The sequence below is a fragment of the Muntiacus reevesi genome, chromosome 4, assembly GCF_963930625.1.
Source record: "Muntiacus reevesi chromosome 4, mMunRee1.1, whole genome shotgun sequence".
NCBI lineage: Eukaryota > Metazoa > Chordata > Mammalia > Artiodactyla > Cervidae > Muntiacus > Muntiacus reevesi.
Window position 1 is genome coordinate 96,394,088 of NC_089252.1, and position 25,454 is coordinate 96,419,541.

The 25,454-nt window shown below is 41.2% G+C and overlaps 1 protein-coding gene and 1 pseudogene across 1 annotated transcript in view; one reads left to right on the forward strand and one right to left on the reverse strand.

The window, feature by feature from the left end:
* SYNPR (synaptoporin) overlaps nt 1-25,454 on the reverse strand; it is a 286,268-nt gene that overhangs the window by 181,457 nt on the left and 79,357 nt on the right. The gene's annotated exons all lie outside the window — the stretch shown is intronic.
* On the forward strand, nt 655-2,069 carry LOC136167780 (actin-related protein 2/3 complex subunit 1A pseudogene; annotated as a pseudogene).

Sequence of the window (25,454 nt, forward strand, 5' to 3'; positions counted from 1 at the left end):
CTTTATTTTGGGGGGGCTCCAAAATCACTGCAGATAGTGATTGCAGCCGTGAAATTAAAAGACGCTTACTCCTTGGAAATAAAGTTATGACCAACCTAGACAGCATATTAAAAAGCAAAGACATTACTTTGCCAACAAAGGTCTGTCTGGTCAAGACTATGGTTTTTCCAGTGGTCATGTATGGATGTGAGAGTTGGACTGTGAAGAAAGCTGAGCACCAAAGAATTGATGCTTTTGAACTGTGGTGTTGGAGAAGATTCTTGAGAGTCCCTTGGACTGCAAGGAGATCCAACCAGTCCATCCTAAAGGAGATCAGTCCTGGGTGTTCATTGGAAGGACTGATGCTGAAGCTGAAACTCCAATACTTTGGCCACCTGATACGAAGAGTTGACTCATTGGAAAAGACCCTGATGCTGGGAGGGATTGGGGGCAGGAGGAGAAGGGGGGGGCAGGAGGAGAAGGGGACGACAGAATATGAGATGGCTGGATAGCATCACTGACTCCACGGACATGAGTTTGAGTAATCTCCGGGAGTTGGTGATGGACAGGGAGGCCTGATGTGCTGCGATTCATGGGGTCACAAAGAGTCAGACATGACTGAGTGACTGAACTGAACTGAACTTATCATATAAAACGTAAATTTTGAGCCGCTCCCTCTGGGCCTCGGTCCTCCGCCCGCGCCCGCCAGAGCCTGTTCGCGTCGACTGACCAGAGTCTGCGAATTCAACGCTCCGAGCCCATCCGGACGGCCCCGATCCCAGCTTTCTATCCTTTGAAAACGCTAAGAATAATGCCCCTGCATCAGTTTTTACTGGAGCCAATCACCTGTCATGCCTGGAACAGGGATCGTACCCAGATCGCCCTTAGCCCCAATAATCACGAAGTCCACATCTATAAGAAGAACGGGGGCCAGTGGGTGAAAGCTCATGAACTCAAGGAACACAATGGACACATCACAGGTATCGACTGTGCTCCTACGAGTGACCGCATCGTCACTTGCGGGGCTGACCACAACGCCTACGTCTGGGGTCAGAAGGATGGTGTCTGGAAGCCAACCCTGGTGATCCTGAGAATTAACTGGGCGGCCACTTTCGTCAAGTGGTCCCCGCTAGAGAACAAGTTTGCCGTGGGTAGCGGAGCACGACTCATCTCCGTCTGTTACTTCGAGTCTGAAAATGACTGGTGGGTGAGCAAGCACATTAAAAAGCCCATCCGCTCCACGGTCCTCAGCTTGGATTGGCATCCCAACAACGTCTTGCTGGCTACGGGATCCTGCGACTTCAAATGCAGTGTTTTCTGCCTACATTAAAGAAGTGGATGAGAAGCCAGCCAGCACGCCCTGGGGCAGCAAGATGCCTTTTGGTCAGCTGATGTCCGAGTTCGGTGGCAGTGGCACCGGCGGCTGGGTGCACGGGGTCAGCTTCTCAGCCAGTGGCAGCCGCCTGGCCTGGGTCAGCCACGACAGCACTGTGTCCGTTGCCGATGCCTCAAAAAGCGTGCAGGTCTCAACTCTGAAGACGGAGTTCCTGCCCCTCCTGAGTGTGTCGTTCGTCTCAGAGAACAGCGTAGTGGCTGCTGGCCACGATTGCTCCCCCATGCTCTTTAACTACAACAACCGCGGCTGCTTGACCTTTGTCTCCAAGCTGGACATCCCTAAACAGAGCATCCAGCGCAACATGTCGGCCATGGAGCGCTTCCGCAACATGGACAAGCGGGCCACGACGAGGACCGCAACACGGCGCTGGAGACGCTACACCAGAACAGCATCACCCAAGTGTCTATTTATGAGGTGGACAAGCAAGATTGTCGCAAATTTTGCACTACCGGCATCGACGGAGCCATGACCATTTGGGATTTCAAGACCTTAGAGTCTTCTATCCAGGGTCTTCGGATAATGTGAAGGTGAGCGAGCCTCCAGACCAGACCCAGCATGAGGACGGACCGGCTGTGCCGGGGCAGCTCCGCCTTTCGCACGGGGAGGGGAGCCCGCCGCCAGCAAACACTGAAGACGCACATGGCGCAAACCTCCTTGTGTGTTTCATTTGAACATAATTGGTGAAAGTGTTGGGTTTTTTTATTTTTAATTTAACTTAATTTTTTTTTTCGTGTATACTTTTTTTTTTTTTTTAATATTATTTTATTAGTTGGAGACCAATCGCTTCACAACATTTCAGTGGGTTTTGTCATACATTGACATGAATAAAGCAGCAGTGATTTGGGTTTTGTTTGGGGGGTTGTTTTGTTTTGTTTTGCAATTTCATTCCATTCTTGACCAAAGCTTCTCTTTAAGTAGTTTATTATGGAACGTTGTCAACACTAACTTAAAGGAAGGGGTGGGGAGGTATGTAAATTGTCTGCTGAGAAAAATTAAATAAAAACACTGAATATGTTAAAAAAAAAAAAAAAGTAAATTTTAACAAAACCCAAGTAATTTATTTTAAAAAGTTTATTTTCATTACTTGTTTTAAGAAAACCCTACCAGACTTGTTAAAAAGATGTTCTCCTAATCTTTTATAATAGTTTTAGAGTTTTGTTTTTCCCCATTAACATCTTCAATATTTTTGGAGTTTATTTTTGTATGAAGGAAGATAGGAATAGAATTATTTTTTTCTCTAAAGAAAGCCAATTTCCTTAACTCTACTTATCAAATAGTTCATCTTTATTCCACTGATTTTCAATGTCAGATAAGCAATTCCCATATAAACATGTGTCTATTTTTAAGCTTTCTATTCTGATGCACAGGTGTATTTATTTATTAATGAACCAATAAGATACTGTTTTAATTATAGTATCTTTGCAATAAGCTTCATATGACATTTATAACATTTACTCCTCTTTCACCCTCTCTTTCAGAATTATCTTGGCCTTTTCTGGATTTTACTTCTTCAACTAAAATGGAGAATAAATTTACCTAAAAACAGTTGATGCATTTTTTGTATTTGAATTACACTGAATTTATAGACCAATTGGAAGAAATTTGCATCTTTACAATATTGAGTCTTCTCATCCATGGGCATTTTAAAAAATCTAACCAATTTTTCCTGTCTTCTTTTAGATGTCTTAATAACATTTTGCATTTTTTCCCATAAAGATCTTACACTTCCTTTGTTAGATTTATTCCTATGTAGATATGGTCTTAAAATTTTATGCAAACCATTATAGTTATTTCCCTAGGAAAGTTTTCATGTGAAGAAACTGGAATTTCCCCAAGTGGACTGCTTTCAACAAAGCAAATCAACCTACTCCTAGTACTATTAATAAACTGATGTCTACAAAGATCTTTTCTCTATCTTGTGTTTAGCAAGTAGATTGTTGTGATCCTTATATGAGAATTCCATGTCTTTCCTGGAAAATCATTTTGTATAGTCGGTATTCAGAGTATGGATATCCCATAAAATCCCTGACCTGCTGAACGGGAGCAGCTATTCCTACACACCTGATCTCATTGAAATCAGTAAATGTGGGAACTAAGGTTTTTAAATCTTTCCATTTTTCAAGAAAACTTGGCAATTCAAACTTTGAAATGAAATTTTGACTTTTAAACATTGGCAAATAATATTTAAAAATACTAAACACTATATAGGACAAACTATCAGGCTTGAGACCTGATACCACCTGAGACATGAGACCTGAGACATGAGGGCTGCCAGTTTGCAACCTCTAGGGTGGCTCTGTCCCCACAAGACTCTCAGTTTAACTCTCCTCCCTTGCACCACACTCCTCAAGCCCATGAGAGTAGGCAGGGCAGTAAAAAAGGTTCCGGGGAATTACTTTCTAGTTCTAAATATCAGACATCACAGAGTGTGAGCTGTAAGTGATCTCAGAGTTTGTCTAGTCCTACTTCTGTTTTGATGGTTATGGCAATTTTGAGGTTAAGGCAGGGAAACATCTAATCCAGGCTGATTCAGTGATCTAGAGAAAAGACCGAACCTAGAACTTAGATGGACTGAGTCCACATCCAGTAGGCTTACCACTACTTACACTGTCTAATTACTTACAGAGCATCCAAGGGGTAGGGTGGGACCCCTCCCATAAGGCCTCCAATAAATAAGAGTTTGACCGGTGACATACGACTGAGGTACAATTCCTTTTCAGGATGCATGTGGAGGAACTCTAGACAAAATAGAAAGAATGTACTGGTACGAAAACATTGCCCTTCAAGAAGAAATGTAAAATATATATAAAGGGACTTCTCTGGCAGCCCAGAGGTTAAGACTTGGCCTTCCAATGCAAGCGGTGAGAGTTTGATCTCTGGTGGGAAAGCTAAGATCCCAAATGCTTTGCATACAAAAAACCGAAACATAAAACAGAAGTAATACTGTAACAAATTCAATAAAGACTTTAAAAATGATCGACATAAAAAAAAAGTCTTAAAACACGAATACAATCTATTAAGGTGCTATTAACCAACTATTCATTAAATCTTAGTGGATCATGGGCCTAAAATCTGGGCAAATATAATAAGACTTTCCAGATTATTGGGTGGAAAGACTGAGAACAGTGACAACGTTCATACTTTAGGTATGTTTGATACATATCCTGAGTATGAGTGTGTCTATGCAGCAAGACATACACACACTCATATAAAGTAGAATGAAGTATAATAAAATGCCAAGCTTCTTACTACAGATAGTCATGTGAACTTGTTACTACATATAGTCATATAGTCACAAGCATAACTCTAAGAGTATAGATTACAGTAAGAGGTAGTGAAATAATTAGAAAATGGTGACTTTTAAGTGTTTATTCTTTTTCTAATATAACTTCTTCAGTTCTTCTTTTTGACACAATAGATTTTTATTTATTGTTATTATTATTTCTTAAAAGGATGGTGACTTCAGCCACAAAATTAAAAGATGCTTGTTCCTTGGAAGAAAAGTTATGACAAACAGACAGTGTATTAAAAAGCAGAGATATCACTTTGCCAAAAAAGGCCTACATAGGCAAAGCTATGGTTTTTCCAGTAGCCATGTACGGATGTGAGAGTTGGACCATAAAGAAGGCTGAGCACCAAAGAATTGACATTTTTGAACTGTGTTGCTGGAGAAGACTCTTGAATGGCCCTTGGACAGGCTGGAGATCAAACCAGTCAATTCGAAAGGAAACCAACCCTGAATATTCATTGGAAGGACTGACGCTGAAGCTGAAGCTCCAATACTTTGGCCACCTGATGCGTAGAGCCAACTCACTGGAAAAGACTAAGATGCTGGGAAAGATTGACGGCAAGAGAAGGGGGCGACAGATGATGAGATGGTTGGATGGAATCACTGACTCAATGAACGTGAGTTTGAACAAACTCTCAGAGATAGTGAAGGACAGGAAAGCTTGGCATGCTGCAGTTCATGGGGTCACAAAGAGTTGGACGTGACTTAGCGATTGAACAACAACAAACTTTTTATTTTGTTATCGGGGCATAGCCAATTAACAATGTTTTGACAGTTTCAGGTGAAAAGCAAGAAGGACTCAGCCATACATATACATATATCAATTTTCCCCCAAACTCCCCTTCCATCCAATATAACTTATTCAACTCTAAGTCTGTATGATTTAATTAAAAAAAAATGACCATGTTTAAAAATAACAACCAGCTCACAAAGTCCCTGAAAATTTGACCATTGACTCCTGGGAACCAGGACAAGACTCCTGCACACATCACTGAGTTTAGGAAATTTTCACTGCTTAGAGAGAAAAGAAAATTTAACTACTTTACTCTAAGTTAGAAAGTGGTAAATTGCAAAATATACACACATACATAAGGGGAAGAGTTAAGCACGAACATGCTGGCTAAATAACGTCATGTGCAAATACTGCTTGAATTACCACATATCTAACCTGAAAAGCTGCTGTTTATACATTCAGCAACCAGACTCTCATATTCTCCACCCAAAAAACATTTTAACTTCAAAAAACAACCCACCTCAATAACAGGTGGATTTGATCTTGACTGTTTCAAAATATTTAGTGAATAAATTTTCCAGTTTTTCATTAGTAGTAGATGGTTTTGAAAGTTTCTGTAATCACCTTGAATATTCGCAATATTTCTAAACTGCAATAATGAAGAGGCAGAAATAGGTTTTGTGTTTTTTGTTTCCCTCCCCCGACCCCAGCATTGCTGACATCTTATTATCATTGTTCCCGTGATGAAGGCCCTTGGCAGATTTGTCAAGCAGTCTCCTTTTACACTTCTTCCAAATCAACAGACTTAGAACCCAGGCTGAGGTGAAACATTCATAGCTTAATGAAACTCCAAAGAATTCATCATATGGGTTTCTATTGTGTGCGTTTTTTTTTTTTAAAGGTATTGAGTGTTTAATGTTTTTAAGAAAAAGAAACACAAAACTAATTACTGTCAACTATATTTTTTCAGCTACTTAGCCAGTAGAAAGCTGTTATTAAACCACTGTAAGCCACCTTTGTTTTTCTTCCCACATAAGAATCATTATTCACAATATCAGCTTCATAACAGAGGTTGTCAATCAAGATACTCAAGTTACCGATGGGTCTTTGTGTTTATTTCTGAGATACATATGTTTTTTTTTCTCATGGAATTTATTCTCATCTTCAATTGTCACTAAAAAAGAATAAATTAAGAAATGTCTTTATCTGATGATACTGCAGCTCCTTGCTTTTAAAAGGTCATTTCCTTTGTTAATGTTCAAGTCCCCCGTAACTTCCATAGCACTAGAACTGTTAGCATCCGAGCAGAGTGGAAAACACACTTGGTGTTGATCTTCCTCCCCAGTCCCTTAGATCCTTAGCTCTTTCCCAAGTAGAAATTTTTGTGAGCAGCAACTGCCAGCAACTTAACATATAACAACATACATAAGACAAGAGCTCATAGTTATTTGAACAGCGTAAGCCAGAAATATTCACAGTATTGCTCTTATAAATTCTAGTTTAGCAGAAGTGTTTTCTTTTGCAGTGGTACTTGGGTTCTATTTGTTCCAAGTATCTTGTCTTAATTTTTGTCCTCATCACCTGTGTCAGTGAAGGAATAGAAAATGGCTTTAGTGTAACTAACAAAACAATCTTCTATCTTGCTTTATTGGTGGGCCCAATAAGACTTATGGGCCCATAAGCTTTCAGGGACTCCTTCTTAGAATTTGTTCTCAATTATTTACTCATTAGTTAAATTAAGACCAAACAAATCCAAACTTTTACCTCCAAAAGCTATCCTCTGAGCCTTTGACAAATTGTGGCAGAAAGATAAAGGGCCTTTATAGTTGTCACCTGCAGTCAAGACATTGTGAATCATGGAATATGATAGAAGGTAATACATATCAATTAAAGAGAGCTTAAAGACGCGCTGTACCTTGTTCCAAATTTCCTTTGTGATGAGAAAATGGTTGTTTAATGAGGAAGGTTATTTTATGGCTTCTAACAAGTGAGCAAGCCAATGTCATTTTGTGATCATTATCTAATTTAACCACGAAAAGGATGAAGTATAATAGTACACTGATTTGCAGCATTTTCTCATTGCCTTGATTCAAATGAGATAAGATAATGATATAGACACTTGGAACCTTAAAGGCACTAATAAATACAAAATCCTCTGTCAAAAAGAGGCAGAGAGCGAGTCTGTATATTCCAGATCGATCTCTTGCTAAAGCCGACCACAAGACTTTGGCTGAGTAATCTATGTAAGACACAAATCTGATTCCATTCTCCCATACTTGAAATGATTCTGTGATACCTGGCAATCTTTAGGTCACAGTTATAAACATTTATAGGGTGGCTGATACCAGGATTCTGCCTAAATCTCTAGCCTCACCTTCTACAACTGCCCAGTCCCCAATTCTCTTACTTCAGCCTTACTTAGTAATACTGGTGACTCCTTAAGAACAATGTACTGTCAGATGCCTCTAAGCATTTGCAGCACTGTCCCCAATTCCCAGAATACTACTCATACCTATACCTCAATTCTAAAATCCACCTCCAAATGTGTCTTTTCAAAGACTTCTATCCATACCTCCATTGCTTACATTTTATTATGCTTGTGTCTTGACCCTTTAAATTCTCAACTACACTATACACTCCTCTAAGACAGCATGTACCCTTTCTTTCTCTGTATGCCCACGCTTGTTACTAGGTCTATGCTCGATAAGACAGCATTGAATAGGGACTTACCTGGTGGTTCAGCGGCTAGGACTCCATGCTCCCAATGCAGGAGGCTGGGTTTGATTCCTGGTCAGGAACTAGATAACGCATGCCACTACTAGAACCTGGTGCAGCCAAATAAATAAATAAATATAAAAAACCCCCCTGCATCAAACAAATGGGTTTTTCAGTCTGGATGTAGTCAGATAATAGCTTCAGAAGATTCTGGTTTTTTTTTTTCCCCAGTTTTGTGTGGTTTTGAAATTTTTATTTATTTTCCTTTAACTGAAGTATAATTTATTTATGATATTATGCTAGTTTCAGGTATACAGTATAGTGATTCAGTATTTTTGCAAATTATATTCCATTATAGATAATTACAAGATAATAGGTATAATTCCCTGTGCTATACAGTATATGCTTATTCCTTATCTATTTTATATATATATATATATATAGGATAAGAAAATGTGTTATAAATATATATGATGGAATATTTTAAAAATTACTCAGCTGTAAAAGGAATGAAACGCTGACATCTGCAGCAATTTGGATGAACCTAGAGAGTACTTTGCTAAGTGAAATAAAGCAGAGAAAGACAAACACTATAAGGTATCACATATGTATTAATAAAAATTAATACATTTGATTGCATATGCAAACCAGAAATAGACTCACACACACAACAAAGCAAACTTGTGGTTAGCAAAAGGTAGAGGGAAGGGGAGACAAATTAGGGATATGGGATTAACAGAAGATTCTGCCTTTAAGATGAGTAGAGAGATTTCTCCGGTGCAAAACTCTTCACAAAGTTTCAGATTTGCATATTCAACTGTCTATGTACTTCCTGTCCTCCCTTGAAGGTTACAAAGACACCCCTATCTCAGCATGTACTTTCTCTGCTCTTTTATGGCCAAAACTTATGTCATTCCAATGGTTCTTCATAAATTGTCCAAGTCAGAAAAGCTGAGATCCACAAATTAGATTATGTTAGTTCATGGTGTAGCTCATTGAGTCTCCTCTTCTCCATCTCTCTCATTACCTCTCATTACTCTCTCTCTCACCTCTTCCCTCTCTCCTGCCAATGCCCCAGCCTGATCTAGTAACCTGCTCAAGCCTAGATGATTGCAATAGGCTCCTAATTCACTTTCTTATATTCAAGCCACTCTTGGACCACATATACTGTCCCCACTATAAACAGCATGGCATTCCAGAATGCAAATCTGACAGTGTTAACCCACAACCTAAAACTCTTCAACAGCCTCCTATTGATTTCAGGGAAAAGATCAAAATCTTTAATTGAGCTTCCGAACTCTACAGTGTCCTCCCTGACTCTGTTATGTTACTACACAGCTTTATCTAACTCCATTATCACCTTTTCTGTTCCCTTCAATCTCATTAGCTTTAGAGTGCTTCAGATAGACCATGTTCAGTCTGTCTCTGGCACATGCTGTTTACATCTCCTGGAATGTTCTTCTGCTGTGTCCCACCCACTGCTTATTCCTTCTCTTCTAATCTCAGCTTCAAAATCACTTCTGCTCTCCCACACTTGCTCATATCATCCTATTATGTGCACAAAGTATCACATTATTTTATTATTCTTTTGTAATAACATATTTGCTCATTAGTGCAATCATTTGATTAGGGCCAGCCTTCCCATTACACAAAACTATTGGGATTATGCTGTTTATCCACCATTACATCTCCCACCGTCCAGAGCAGGGGTCAGGCACACAGTATGTGCTCCATAAACATTTGTTCAATGATTGAATGAACAGGTCTAAGAGCCATAGGCCTGGAGAAGGACGCTGTTTGCCCCAGTTTGTTCATGGGAAACCTGAGGCTCACCTCCTTTTCAACCTTCCCATCTTTGATCTCAGATTTCCTAGACTTTAATTCTTCACCCACCTACACACCTTTAGATTAGTCATTTGCTGCTTTCCTTCCCCAGGATCTGGCTTGAAACTTTTCTGACTCAGCTTCCACACAGCATCAGTTGGGGTTCTTCCCTGCAAGAAGCAGAAGCTGACTGTGGCTGATTAAGCAGAAAACAAGTTCATTAAAGGATAGCGGGTAGCTCACAGAATTATTGGGACGTTTAGAGAACTGGGCTTAAAGCCAAATTTCTAGGAATAATGTCCCAAATCATGTTCCAGAACTAGCCTGATGAGAAGAACGCCGCTCCCCCTAGCACCGGTACTATGGAATGAGCTACTTGTAACACTGCAGCCTCATTACAGATGTGACACCCGTGGCAGGCACTCAGCCCTGCCAGCCCTGCTCTCAACACCAGGGAGCTCTCTGTTTCCCTCATCAGCTAAGCAGATTCCACAGTAAGCCTGTTCCCTCTGATTGCTCATTTCTGAGTCACAGTCTAGAGGGGGTGAATGTGCTTGGTGGAGAATTGTGATATGTTTCTGTATTCTTGTTGCACAGAACCAGCAAGTGGGAAAATCCTGTAAACATACTAGCAAATTTAAAAGATGCTAGACATTCAGAAAACAGGACAGATGCCATCCCCCTAAAACAAGGCCAAAATTTCAGCATCTTGTTCAGTCTCTGATGGTGAGTCTAAGTTTATTTACTTTGTCCATTACAACTCAACTGACAACACATTAGGAGTTTAGCCCACTATGCTAAGATAGACAAGACCTAGCCCCTGAAAGATGTTTTCTTAAAGTCAGTTGCAAACTACTCTAGAAATTTCGATTTGAGGTAGTAGAATGCAGCATTTCAGAGCACAAACTCTGGAATCCAATGGTTTAAGTATGAAACTCAACTTACTCATTTTATTAACTGCATGACTTTGGTGGACAAAGTATCAGAGGTTATAACAATAAGGACCATGATTTGCTTTTGCAGTATTTACTCCATATCTGGCAAAATAGATATTCACTAATTATTTGTTGGATAAAGAAGTGCATGAATGAACAACATCTATACGAATCAGGATGATCAAGGTCAAGTTGGGTTAACAAACAACCTGAAAACCCAGTGGCTTAAAACAAGGAAGTTTTCTTTCTTGCATGTTGCTACCTGTCCACTGAAGGTTACACAGGGTTGTGCTCTTTGTCATCCTTATTCTAGCATTTAACTGAATCAAGTTTCCATCACCTGGAATGATGCTGAAGCACAAAGAAAGAGAGCATGGTGAATTGTGCGTTGGCTCTCAGAGCTTCCACCCATATGTAACAAGTACCACTTCTCATAATTTATTTACTAAAGTAAATTATGCAAATATACTTAATACCAAGGGAGTAGAGCAGCACTTAAAAGGGGAGCTGAAAAATATATGATAAACAGCAAAAACAATGGCCTTGACTTTTCTGAATCTCAGTTTCCTCATCTGTAAAATAAGGACCAAAAGATGTTGAAAAGAATGAGTGTGAACTTCAGGAAACTCCCATCACCCTGGTCCTTGTTTTACATCTTCATTAGGGTAACACAGCCGAACCCAGGGATCAATGTCAGCACAAAGTCAAAGATAGGAGGCAACTTGCTGAAACCTGAAAGTGGGACTCAGAATGAGTGGATATAATACAGCAAGATATGATCTTGAAGCATCTATCACTGTGCTTTTATTCCCTCCCTTGATTATGTCCACCTGAAGCACCACATTGCCTCAAGGAGAGGCAATGTAAAGAGAACAATAACAAAAAATTGATGTTCAGTGCTTCTGAATTCCAAAATATGTTCTTCAAGCTAACATCAGAAACAATAGCTCTGAAACCATGACTTTTGATATGTAAGAAATGTTGTGGAGAGAAGTGCTTTTGAGAATCAAAATGGAAGCCTCTGAGGAATGAAGGAAGGAGATGGGGTTTATGCTGTGAATTTATCTGAACAAGAAAAAAGGAAACTGCAGATTGATTCATCTGTAGGGAGACAAACTAAGGGTCACTCAGCCCCAGGGGGTAGATGAGAGAGTAGAGGTTCTCAGAATTCTAAGAGAGGTTGGCAGAGTCACACAGGAGAGACTCCATGAAGAGGAGAATTGGATGGGGTCAGCAGGGAGACTGCAGAGGCTGTCTGTGGGCAGCCCAGGGGAAGTCAAGCCAAACCCTACGAACTTCCGTGAGTGCATCATGTTGCCTTTCTCAGAAGACTGGTTAGCCAGTTTGGTAAAGATGCCTGTGAATCAATCAATAGAAAGGTGCCCTTAGTAAGTCCAGTATCTTGGCTGACTCCAACCCAAGTGGAAACCCTCGAATGGACCTGGGGACTTTAACTTTCTGTAAGACAGGTGCTGTTGACAGGAGAGCCCTAATATCTGTAGTTGGCTGGGAAAGTGGAAACACCCACTGTGGATTACAGTTTAGCATCTGAGTACCCCTTCTACCCAGGTGGCTTAGTGGTAAAGAATCTGCTGCCAATGAAGGAGCTGTAGGAGACATGAGCTTGATCCCTGGGTCAGGAAGATTCCCTGGAGGAGGGAATGATAACCTGCTCCTATGTTCTTGCCTGGAGAATCCCATGGTCAGAGGAGCATGGCAGGCTATGATCCACGGGGTGGCAAAGAGTCAGACGTGACTGAGCAAAGCACCCCTTCTACTCATTTCATTGGTTTTGATCCCCAACGAGACCTGACTGCAGCTCTGGATCCACCTCTCAAAAGAATGATTTATGCATGTGTATTCCTTTTTTTTCCTCTTGAGCAAAGGTATTTTTGCAAAATTGTGTAAAATTACCAAGTAAGGCATTTCGTTTGTTATTAGAGCTGACAAGTAAGTAACAGTTAACACATTGAGTACTAATCGTACATCAGGCCCTATTAAGCACTTTCAGTGGAATATCTTACAATGGTATTATCTCCACTTTACAGATGGGAAAACTGAAGTCAAGAGAGCTAACTGCCAAATCGGCAGCTGGGATGATCTGAATTTAAACAATCTGACCTCAGCATCCAGAGGCTTGAGCACTAGATGACCACCGTGTTTCTACCATATAGGGATAAACTGCTCATCATTTTTGTTACCTTTTATTCACCCAAGCGTTTTTATTTTTTTTGAGAGCTTACTGTAAATTATACCTTCTATTAATCACGTGCATAAAGAAACCACCCAGACATAGCATTACTACTCATGAACCACCCTAGTCTGTGCTGCAACAGGTTATTGCTGCTGCAGCTGTGAACAGTTCTGGTGAGCTCCATGGAAAGCCAAGATGCAAATGAGACAACTCTGTAAGCCTGACCATCAGGGATGTGTGTAACTCTTGATAAGTAAATAAATCATTTAAACTGCCAATGCTTCAGTCCTTCAACTGTAAGATCCCGGGACTAGGAACAGATGAACTAAGTCTAGATATCATCTACTCCAAGGAAACTCAGAGGTGAGCTAACATTCCTTGGACTCTCAATTATTCAAGGACTGATCTTTAACAATTCAAAGGCACCAACCATTTCTACCAGCAGTAAAAATATCTAGACTGGAACTTCTGTGCTGGTCCTGACGTTTAACTGTTGTAGAGTTCAAAACGGAGCACTAAAGCTAACAGAACACACTACCCCTTTATCAAGGAACTTTACACCAACTTGAAGAAAGGAGAATTCTGTTATTCTAATGAGACCTGCTTGTGAGATTGCCCAGTTCCAAATTCTACACTCAGTAAAGCTTTCCTTTTCTTCTCTGATTTCTGCATCCTTGTTTCTTTTTGCCTCACCATCTACCTGCCTTGCATATCTGTCTTCCTTGCCTCTTTGGGAGGCAGCAGCATGCTCTGAAAAGAGAACAAGTGCCAGGCTGGGCTCTGGTCTGTCCAAGAGGAAAGACCTAAACCACGTAAAGCTAAATCATGGTCAATTTCAGGTTCTGAATCCATCACACACTGTCCGCCTCCTAGAGTTGTTTGGAAGATTAAAGATAACATATCCCCTGCAACTGGCAGGGTGAGGAATAAAAATGAAGCACCTAGAAAAGTACCTGGCACAGGTAAAGTACTGGATACCTAGCTCATGCTCATGTCGTAAAAGAATTTTGTCCCTCCTTTTTCTCCTTCTCATCCTAAGCCTATGTTTTCTCCACAGCAAAAGGAATAAATCTCACTGAAAACCTAAGGATATTGGTCCTGACAAGTACAGAGTATTGGTAGTAAAAAAAAAAAAAAAACACTATTAACCCATATACCTCAGGACTCAGATGTTTTATGAATCCCATTATTGGTCTCCATTTATTTCCAGCAAGGACATGGGCTCTGGAGTCAAACTGCCAGTGCCTAAACCCCAGCCCTGCCCACCTAACTTTGCTATTATTGTTGAATTCAGCACATCAAATGTTACCCAGTAACACAGGATTCAAGCTATAGTGAGTGAAGTTTTGTGGTTTCTGTTACTTAAAGCTCTCTTCAAATCCCATTTATTGTTTTCTATCCCTCAGTGCCAGCCACCCCCATCTTCTACCCAGCATCTCACAGGAAGGAATGACCTAACCACTCTCCCTGCTGACAGTCTTGGTCTTACCAAACCACTCAGCCTGAACGAGTCTCCTCAAAGGTTAATCTGATCTCTTCACTCTTGCTGAACACCCTTTATCTGCTTCTGATTGCTCTGGAGAAAAACTCCTGGCTTTCAAAGGGTCCTGAACTTATCTGAACTCAGCACTAAACAAAAACCTCCTCTATCCTTTACGATCTAGCCTTACAGAACTGTTTTCACTTCCTTGGGCGGGTACCACACTCTTGCCTTCAGGGCTCTGCATCAGATATTCATTCTTGCACCATGAATCTGGTACCACCTTCCTATCAGTCAATAGTTCACTTCTTCCCAGAACATTTCCTTAACCCTTGTTACATACCATCCATGTGATCCATAGTTTCAGGTATTCTGGTAGACTATTGATTATGCCCATTGTTTTCTGAAGACCTCCCATAGATGGTCATGGACAGAGTCTGAGCCTCTCCATCACTGTAGGTCAACCACATTTCTCAACTGGTAGAGGTGAGGGATCACCCACACTGCAGTAGCTGTGGTAGAGAGCCACTAATACCAATGCCGATATGTCCTTTTCCTTAGGAAAGTTACCAAATAACGGTGTGGATTACTGCCTACTCCTCTTTCTTGATATGCGACACCTGATAGGTCTGCAGCACATATTTGTTGAATGAATAACTAAATAAATGCTAGGATGTTTGTCAACACTGCTCACTAGTAATTTGTGACTCCAAAGAATTAGAGCAATGCCTCTCCCTTCTGCAGATTTTTTAATTCTGGCTTGAGAAGACAGATTAATCTTGCTTTACCTCCAAGGTTTATATGAAATGTGTTAAATACATAAAGCAGATGCTCTATTTAAAAGAATCAAGTGACTTTTTTGTAATAAAAAGGAGGGCTCCTTCAATATTAAAAAAAAAAACAAATATAAATATCTGCTTTACATACTGATACTCCAAATTGTGACTTTAAAAAACACTAAAAATAAATTAATTAAATAAAAATGTCTTATGAAGCAAATGATCATAGAAGTTATTGCAGAACCAGAGTCCCTGTAGTACATAAAAAGCATGTAATTAAAATATCATTAAAATGATAGGTTTATAAAGTCTGTGATATGACCCAGTTCTAAGAAAAATCAGAAAGATACAGCCTAAAACATTCCAATGAAACCCTGAGGCAGAGATTTAAGATAATTGGTTTTCTTTTAAACATGAGATTCTGTCTCAAAAACTATTTTTCATGATTTTCCTCAATATATCCCATATACTTCATGTGTGACTATTATCATTGTTACAGTTCTTTGTTAAGAAATCTATTTTACTATAATTCTATTCACTGTAATTTCCTTAGTAACAGGCTGCTCTCTTTTTCTCTTAAAAACTATTAAAATGTCATTCACATTGTATTCTAGATGTGGATCCAGCTATTCCCAATAGCTATTCAAAAAGCATAATCACCATAATTACTGTTGACATCTAATTAACATTCAGCTTCCTTTCTACAGCATCTACAGCTGGACAAACCATCTATTCCAGGATAAAAACTAATTCTCGGTTGCTTTTTCTTTAAAAAATAAAACAAACCAGGATGCTAAGCACCTGTTTTTGTTCTGTCTGTAGATGGTGGTTGGAAGGAGGACAGCTATCATGAACAACTTTCTAAATATTACCAACTGATAAATTGGACCTGGTCATAAGAAATTAAATCCATCCAACGGGTTATGGGATGGCTGATGTTAAGCTGCAATGTGAGTTGTGCTTGATTAAGAATGACTCCCAGAGTTTGCTAACGTGTGGTCTCGTGATGAGGCCTTCCTTGATCATCTTCCTATCTGGCTAATTTCATCCCTTGCCACCCTCTTTGTTCTCTCTTCATGATCCGCCTGGACTCCTTCCAGGTTCTAACATCCGGCTGTCTCTCACCTCTGGGACATCAACCATGCTACTCCTCTCTGTGTTCCTCCATTAGCATGAGGGCTCAAGGTGTAGGTCTAACACTAGAACTTTTAATTTCATATCCAGGCTCTCCATACCACAAGCAGTATCACCTTGAGCAAGTTAGCTTAGCCTCCAGGGTACCCATTTGGCTTTTTCATTTGCTAAATGGCAGTGGTATCCAACAAAGATACCCACTTCATGGGGCTATTGCGAAGATTAAATGAATTAATAGGTAAATTCTATAATATACATATAACTGTTTACTGTTTTAGTCTTTCCACCTGGCCAGAGCCTGCTAGTCTCAGATTTGAGGCAATTTTTCCTTCATATTATGATATAGTTTAGGTCTCCAAGCTCTGCTCACTCCCACAGTTCCCTGTATTTCCATATGTGCATTACCATTGTTACCAAAACCCAAGTCCAGGTGCCTGACTCACAGTGAGGCCAAATGATACCAAAACATTGGAGTTTGGAATACAGAAAGGTGTATCGAGAGCCACCCAAGGAGATGGGTGACTCACGCCTTAAAAGCCTCAAACTCCCCCAAAGCTTTCAGCAAAGCCCTTTTCTAGGAAAGGTGAGGGAGGGGTGTGGTGAGTTGTTGCCAATTCTGGTGTCAGAGCCTTTGTTCTTTAGGTCATGGTCAGATAACAATATTTCTGTAAATCTCCAACAAACTAATGTTATTCTCTGTTCTGACAAGACAGGGAAAGATCCCTCAGGTACAACTTTCACCCTGAGATCCCGGTCCTGGCTGAGAGAAGGTAGGTCTCCATTGGCCCTCCATCCAGGCCAGGTCCCCAGGCCCTGCCCAGCTGAGGTAGCCAGAAGGCAACCCAACTGCTCTCAGGCGCCCGAAGAGTGGATCAGGCGGGGGCCAGGTCCCACAGACTCTGACCCAAGCAGATGGCCACTGTCATTAGGTCCCAGAGGTGGGGATGGGGGAGAGGTTCACCATCGCCTCAAGGCCTGGGCCGGGCCAGTGAGTGGCCTTAAGGAGGGCTCTGGAGCCCTGCAGGACACAGCCCCCAACCTGTTCCCTAGGCTCTCCAGCTCACCCGCCAGCCTAAGGCCGGGGAACAGCCTGCGGGGCTCTGGGGAGAAGGCCGCAATCTGCCTCTTACCTTGCTCTCCACCGGAAGACCACCTCTCTGACAGGGGGCAGAATCCCCTCACAAACGGTTGCTCCTGGACAGCTGGCTGCTTGTGGGCGGGGCCTACTGCTGTGCCGACCAATGGCTGAGCGGGACCTGCTGCCTGGTAACAACAGGGTGCCGGGGAAGAGTGCAGTGACGGCAGCGTATTTGGCCGCACACTGTGACACCATCACGCTTGTAATGATTACGTCAGTACCCTACGCTCTACTCACGAATACAAAACATAGTGTTTGAGCTGCCACTGACTGCCAGTAACAGAGGGATACAGCAATGAATGAAAAAGATCCTTGCTCCAATGGGGCTCAAACTGTGATGAGTGTTTGGAAGTCGGAAGTAAGTACATGCTCAAACTAAGAAAACAAACTCAGCTTAAATATTACAGGGAAAAATGCAACACTATAATGGTGGCCCAGATGGTAAAGAATCTGCCTGCAGTGCTGGAGATCTGAGTTCAATCCCTGGGTTGGGAAGATATCCTGACGAAGGGAATGGCTCCTTACTCCAGTATTCTTGCCTGGAAATTCCATGGACAAAGCAGTTACAGTTCACAGGGGTCTCAAGGAGTCAGATATGACTAAGTGATGAACATGTTCAGTTTCTTAATGAGATACAGCATGATTGAGCAGGATGCACTATTTTTAGTTGGGTGGTCTTTTAAAAAGTGACATTTCAACTGAGCCCTGTTTAATCAAAAAGAGTCAGCTATGTGCATACCTGTGGGAAGAGAGTTCCAGGCGAAGGGAACAGCTAGCAAAGGTGGGACTCAAGGTGGGACTGACCTAAGTTTGTGACCCTACTCCTTCCCTTTCCTTCAGTGAATGCACAAGCAGCCACCCCACCTGCTTCTGATGTCTTGAAGTCATCAGATAGGAGGGTGCCTCCCCAGCTACACCTACAAACAGACTGCCCTTTCTCCTGTTAAGGGGAACCTGCCAGAGGGGTTAATGCAAAAAAAAAAAAAAAATGAGGACAGGCCAGAGTTTATAGAATCTGTCAGGTCTCTGATCATCATGGACAGAAGCATTACAAAAAAAAATTTTTTTTTTTTTGAGATGGGAACTGGAACTCATATTGGAATTTGATCCTGTGATTTTTATCACTGAGGGCAGTGATTCTCAACTGAAGTATATTCTGTACCCTTTAAACACCCCAGGAAACTTGACAGTGTGTGAAGACATGTTTGACTCTCACAACTTGATGGGGAGTGCTAGAAAATAAGTTGCTAACCATCTCATGATATACAGTTTGCCAACTCCCCCCCCCCCCCCACAAGAAAGAATTATCCAGCCCCAAATGCCAATATTACCTGACCTAGACAGTGGTCTTCTTCAAATCTTTTCCCCTGCTTCCAACCGCATTTTTAACTAGGACAGGACTGGTCTCTTCCTCTGCCACAGTCCTCTTCCTTCACCAGCTGACACACTTCAATATATGAAATTAAAGGTAAACAGCAGGGGCCACAAGAGAGTAATGTGTGTCTCTGAGGATGAGCAGATTGGAGAATATTGTGTTCTCTGGTGTCTCCTTTGCCAAGGATACTGCTTGCTTTATCTCCTACTGACCAAGAATTCACCCACTCTGACAGACTGATCTAGGGGTGGCAAATAGGGTTCACTCTGCACTACAACGCTGATCAATTGGTAGTGTCTGTTGCACCATTTTGATTCTCATAAGGATTCCCACAGCCACATTCAGACTTGCAAAAAAAGTGTAATCAACTAGTGATGTCTGCCATGAATGCAGGTACAGTATCCCTTCATGAAGGAAGACAGCTAAGTCTGTACTCTAACATTGACTTGATCCCACAATTTGTAGTGCTCTGGATTAGATGCAGGACTCTACATAAAGTTCACAGTTCACACACTCAAACTCCGCACCAACAACCTGAGTAAGTCAGTGAGTGGATAACAATGCTTTGTTTTCCCCGTTTCTTGCCAGCTTAGTTGTTACATGGTGGGAGGTAGCAAGGCCTGAGCACCAACACCCATGATTAGAGGAGCACTTTCTGGCCTCGCTTTGGTAAAGTTCCACTTGGTGGTAAACACCAGGAGCATTATCATCCTTTTCTTCTTACTTCTAATTCACCATAGCAATGGCATGCTCTTAACGGAATGGCTCTTATCAAACACATTATTTGATTCCTGGCATGCATGTTGAGTGCACGTCTGCAGGCCACTCATCAGCAAATCCAATCATCTTTGGTGCTTGCTTTGCTTTTCCTTTGTGGCATTCCCTCCCAGACTTCTTCATCATACCTTTATGAGTGCATGAGTTCCATCTTTCTATCTTCCTTTATCCATCTGTCTTACATAGGTTTTAAAGCATTGCTGGTTCTATAAACCTATGTCTCTTATGCTGGAATCTCTTCTTCATTAGCATCATAATTAAGCCTGCTGTGCGTATTACATCTAGTTCTTGTACCCTGACCTTGCCTCTACCACTGGTCACTCTACTGCCAATTTTGCTTTCTTCTGAACAAGCTCATCACATCACAAGCTCATCTCATCCATCAGAATATATCATGCCATTCTGTCTTGCTGAAGCTCTTATACACATGGCCCTATTCCTTCTCTTCCGGTCATATAAAGAGCATACTTAAGCCTACTTTTCATGACATTTCCTCCTTTTGTGTTTATTTTTTGACTGCTCTGCTTCCACTTCCCTCTCTATAGTATTTTCTTTGGGGGAATTACTCAAATATTTTTTGGGGAATTCCCTTATTCTATTTCAGGGAGCTACCTCTTCTGCATTTTGTTCAACAATGACCTAATCTAGTATCTGCCAGTGGGGTTTTAAAATCTGTCCCTATTTCCCTTGACACACCTATTTTTAAATGATGGAGCTGACTTCTCTTCCCTTTAAGTGGAGGGTAAACTATGTGACTTTTCAAAGAAAAGAATGTTAACAGGGATGGTGTGGATGATTGCCATGCGCTTCTCCAGCAGATCTTCCCAACCCAGGACTGAATTCACGTCTCCTGCATTGCAGGCAGATTCTTTACTTGCTGAGCCACCTGGGAAGCCCCGACTTCAAGCCTCAGGAAACAGCAATGCCAAGACTACTCCCAGATAGCTTGTCACCCAACAAAACACCTTCCCTTCTCTTCCTTTGTTAAAGCTTCTTAGAGTTAACCCACCCCACCACATTTTCATGTTCAAGTCCTTAAGGTTTCAGTCTGTTCCCTTATTCTATTATTAGAGAATCATAAGCCGAGAGTACTTACAGAAAATAAAAAAAAAACAGGTATGAAACATTTAAATGTTACTGTTTGCCTTTTTGTCAGATTTTGAGTGTTGGTGGTCCTTGAGCTGGAGGGAAAATTCCCACCCATCACGCATCTTTTCAAACTTAAGACCTGACAGCCTGGAGATTTAACCAGGAGTGTTCTCGGTGGGTTAAGAAAAAAGCATGTTGTCAGCCTGGGAACTGAAGATGTTGGTTGAAAAGAGGCGATATCTGAACTAATATTGTTTCTGAAAGAGAAGCTGATTTAGGATGTCTCAGGAAAAGGTGATTGAAAACTTCTCCCACGCTCCCTCCCTCTAGACGGGGGATGTTGACATACCCACAGAGTTGGTTTTATCATTTTCTTCCTTGGATTTCTATAAAAACCTGTTTTGTCAGAAAGGAAGCTCTCGAAGTTTCATTTTTAGACTAATAGCTTTTCTTGAAAGAAAGATCTTGAAGAGTCTTGTGATATGATGAATCACTGAACTGAAGGGCAGAAGAGTCCTGTAATGGAGAAGGCAGGCCAGCCCCAGAATTAATTAATTGGGGATCTGATATCATACAAGGGACTGTCCAATGTGGGGGTATAATCACCCCAAGGGGGTAAGTATGCAGCCAGCAACAGCTGGTCCTGGGCAGTAGTTCAACCATAGATGGCTGGTTATGCTTCAGTGGCTATTATTAGGTTATTCTTAAGTAATAGCTAACTTTATTAGGCTGCTTACTATGGATCGGACACTGCTCTCAATGCTTTCCCTGTTTTCATTTATTAAATCCTTACAAAAAAATTCAAGGAAATTGAGGTAAAATGAGATTAAAAGACAGAGGGTAGAGCTTTAGATAGATGCAAATGCATTTTTAGGGTTTTAATTACTGAAGCTGTAAAATAGGAGACATGTTCATCTTTACAATTAAGAGACATTTTATTTTTATCCTAAGGGATGATTTTGTATCTACTAAATAAGAAAAAGAGAAAAAAGAAAGAAAAATTGAAGTACAATATCCAATGCAGATGGGCTTTCCAAGTGGCACTAGTGGTAAAGAACCCACCTGCCAATGCAAGAGACATGAGACACAGGTTCGATCCCTGGGTCAGGAAGATCCCCTGAGGATTGCATAGCAACCCACTCCAGCACTCCTGCCTGGAGAATCCCATGGACAGAGGACCCTGGAGGGCTACAGTTCACGGGATCGGAAAGTTCAGTTCAGTTCAGTCGCTCAGTCGTGTCTGACTCTGCGATTCCATGAACCACAGCACACCAGGCCTCCCTGTCCATCACAACTCCCGGAGTCCAGCCAAACCAATCACCAATCACCATTGAGTCGGTGATGCCATCCAACCATATTATCCTCTGTCATCCCCTTTTCCTCCTGCCCCCAATCCCTCCCAGCATCAGGGTCTTTTCCAATGAATCAACTCTTCGCATGAGGTGGTCAAAGTATTGGAGTTTCAGCTTCAGTATCAGTCCTTCCAATGAACACCCAGGACTGATCTCCTTTAGGATGGACTGGTTGGATCTCCTTGCAGTCCAAGGGACTCTCAAGAGTCTTCTCCAACGCCACAGTTCAAAAGCATCAATTCTTCAGCCCTCAGCTTTCTTCACAGTCCAACTCTCACATCTATACATGACCACTGGAAAAACCATAGCCTTGACTAGATGGACCTTTGTTGGCAAAGTAACGTCTCTGCTTTTTAATATGCTGTCTAGGTTGGTCATAACTTTCCTTCCAAGGAGTAAGCATCTTTTAATTTCATGGCTGCAATCACCATCTGCAGTGATTTTGGAGCCCAGAAAAATAAAGTCAGCCACTGTTTCTACTGTTTCCCCATCTATTTGCTATGAAGAGATGGGACTGGATGCCATGATCTTAGTTTTCTGAATGTTGAGCTTTAAGCCAACTTTTTCACTCTCCTCTTTCACTTTCATCAAGAGGCTCTTTAGTTCTTCTTCACTTTCTGCCATAAGGGTGGTGTCATCTGCATATCTGAAGTTATTGATATTTCTCCTGGCAATCCTGATTCCAGCTTGTACTTCCTCCAGCCCAGCGTTTCTCATGATGTATTCTGCATATAAGTTAAATAAGCAGGGTGACAATACACAGCCTTGACATACTCCTTTTCCTATTTGGAACCATTCTGCTGTTCCATGTCCAGTTCTAACAGTTGTTTCCTGACCTGCATACAGGTTTCTCAAGAGGCAAGTCAGGTGGTCTGGTGTTCCCATGTCTTTCAGAATTTTCCACAGTTTATTGGGATCCACACAGTCAAAGGCTTTGGCATAGTCAATAAAGCAGAAATAGATGTTTTTCTGGAACTCTCTTGCTTTTTCGATGATCCAGTGGATGTTGGCAATTTGCTCTCTGGTTCCTCTGCCTTTTCTGAAACCAGCTTGAACATCTGGAAGTTCATGGTTCACATATTGCTGAAGCCTGGCTTGGAGAATTTTGAGCATCACTTTACTAGCGTGTGAGATAAGTGCAATTGTGCAGCAGTTTGAGCATTCTTTGGGATTGCCTTTCTTTGGGATTGGAATGAAAACTGACCTTTTCCAGTCCTGTGGCCACTGCTGAGTTTTCCAAATTTGCTGGCATATTGAGTGCAGCACTATCACAGCATCACCTTACAGGATTTGAAATAGTTCAACTGGAATTCCATCACCTCCACTAGCTTTGTTCATAGTGATGCTTCCTAAGGCCCACTTGACTTCACATTCCAGGATGTCTGGCTCTAGGTGAGTGATCAGACCATCGTGATTATCTGGGTTGTGAAGATCTTTTTTGTACAGTTCTTCTGTGTATTCTTGCTGCCTCTTCTTAATATCTTCTGCTTCTGTTAGGTCCCTACCGTTTCTGTCCTTTATTGAGCCCATCTTTGCATGAAATGTTCCCTTGGTATCTCTAATTTTCTTGATGCCATTGCTAGTTTTCCCCATTCTATTGTTTTCCTCTATTTCTTTGCATTGATCTCTGAGGAAGGCTTTCTTATCTCTCCTTGCTATTCTTTGGAACTCTGCATTCAAATGGGAATGTCTTTCCTTTTCTCCTTTGCTTTTCGCTTTCTTTCTTTTCACAGCTATTTAAGCGACTTAGCAGCAGCAGCAACAGCATCCATTGCAGACAAAGCTATAGTGATAAAGCATGTGCATTAAAGAAATGATGTACATACATAATATAATGTCAGTACATGTAATACTTGGTATAGATTAAACACACAATACTTTTTATCTGTTACTGCTAGTTATTACTATTATCATTTTACATGTAATAAAGAAACAACACTTTTGAGCTGTGTGACCTTAGTAAAAGTGAGAGTTGCCCAGTCGTGTCTGACTCTTTGTGACCCCATGGACTATACAGTTCATGGAATTCTCCAGGCCAGAATACTGGAGTGGGTAGCCTTTCCCTTCTCCAGGGGATCTTCCCAACCCAGGGATCGAACCCAGGTCTTCCACATTTCGAGCAGATTCTTTACCAGCTGAGCCACTAAGGAACTTGAATAGCCTCTCTAATTCTCTGAATCTCATCACCCTATTTCAAAAATAGGCATCATTATTGCACCTAGCACACAGGGTTGTTGTGTAAAGTACTTAGCACAGTGCTCAGTACACAATAAACACTCAACAAGCAGAAGCTAGCCAATTTGTTACTGTTATTACTATCATTGCATATATTTTGCCAGCAGCGCTGAAAATGTGTTCCATGCTTCTGGAAGAACACTAGGATAAATTCACATGAAAGTGAAAATTACTGTCATGTCCAACTCTTTGCGACCCCATGGACTATGGAATTCTCCATGGAATTCTCCAGGCCAGTATACTGGAGTGGGTAGCCTATCCCTTCTCCAGCGGACCTTCCCAACCCTGGAATCGAACAAGGGTCTCCTGAATTGCAGGTGGATTCTTCACCAACTGAGTAAATTCATATACTAAAAAGTCATAAAGAGGTTATTTCCACTTCTAGAAACTTATTATAAGGAAATAATCCAACAGAGTTAAGAAGGAACAGGAAAATTGCCTTTGGTAGCATTAGCTTCAATAATCTTGTGGTTTAGGCAAAGAAGCATAGACCTCCAACAATTCTGAATAACATGGAAACTGGGGCCAGAAACCAGCATCCAGTATGATTTTCCCCTCAAGCAGCAGAAGTGTTAGATAATCAGTAGTCAAGCCCTGAAGCAAGTCTGGTTTAAACCTATTATTACCCACCATGTGTGGGTTATAATAGCACACTGCTTTTCATATGGTGGTATAAACTATTAGATTCATATCTTGATGAAGATGCCTATTTAAACTGAAGATTTTTAAAAATAAACTTTGCCCCATAAACATGAGGTAACTGCAAACTTTATTTGATGCTAACACTCAGAAGAACTGCTCTAGTGGTTAATATTATCTTTTGGTTAGAGTACTGTTTAAAGCGTAGTTATTTAAGACATTTTTATTTCTTTGAACATATTTTTATTCTCTCAGAGCTAAAATACTGGAGCAGTGACTCTGAACAGAATGAGACTTGGTGTTCAGATTTCTTTGGTGAGATCTTGGCAGTGTCGCCTATAGCAATTTAACGTACTTACTGCCCAAGGAATTCTGGGGAGCATTTTCTCTT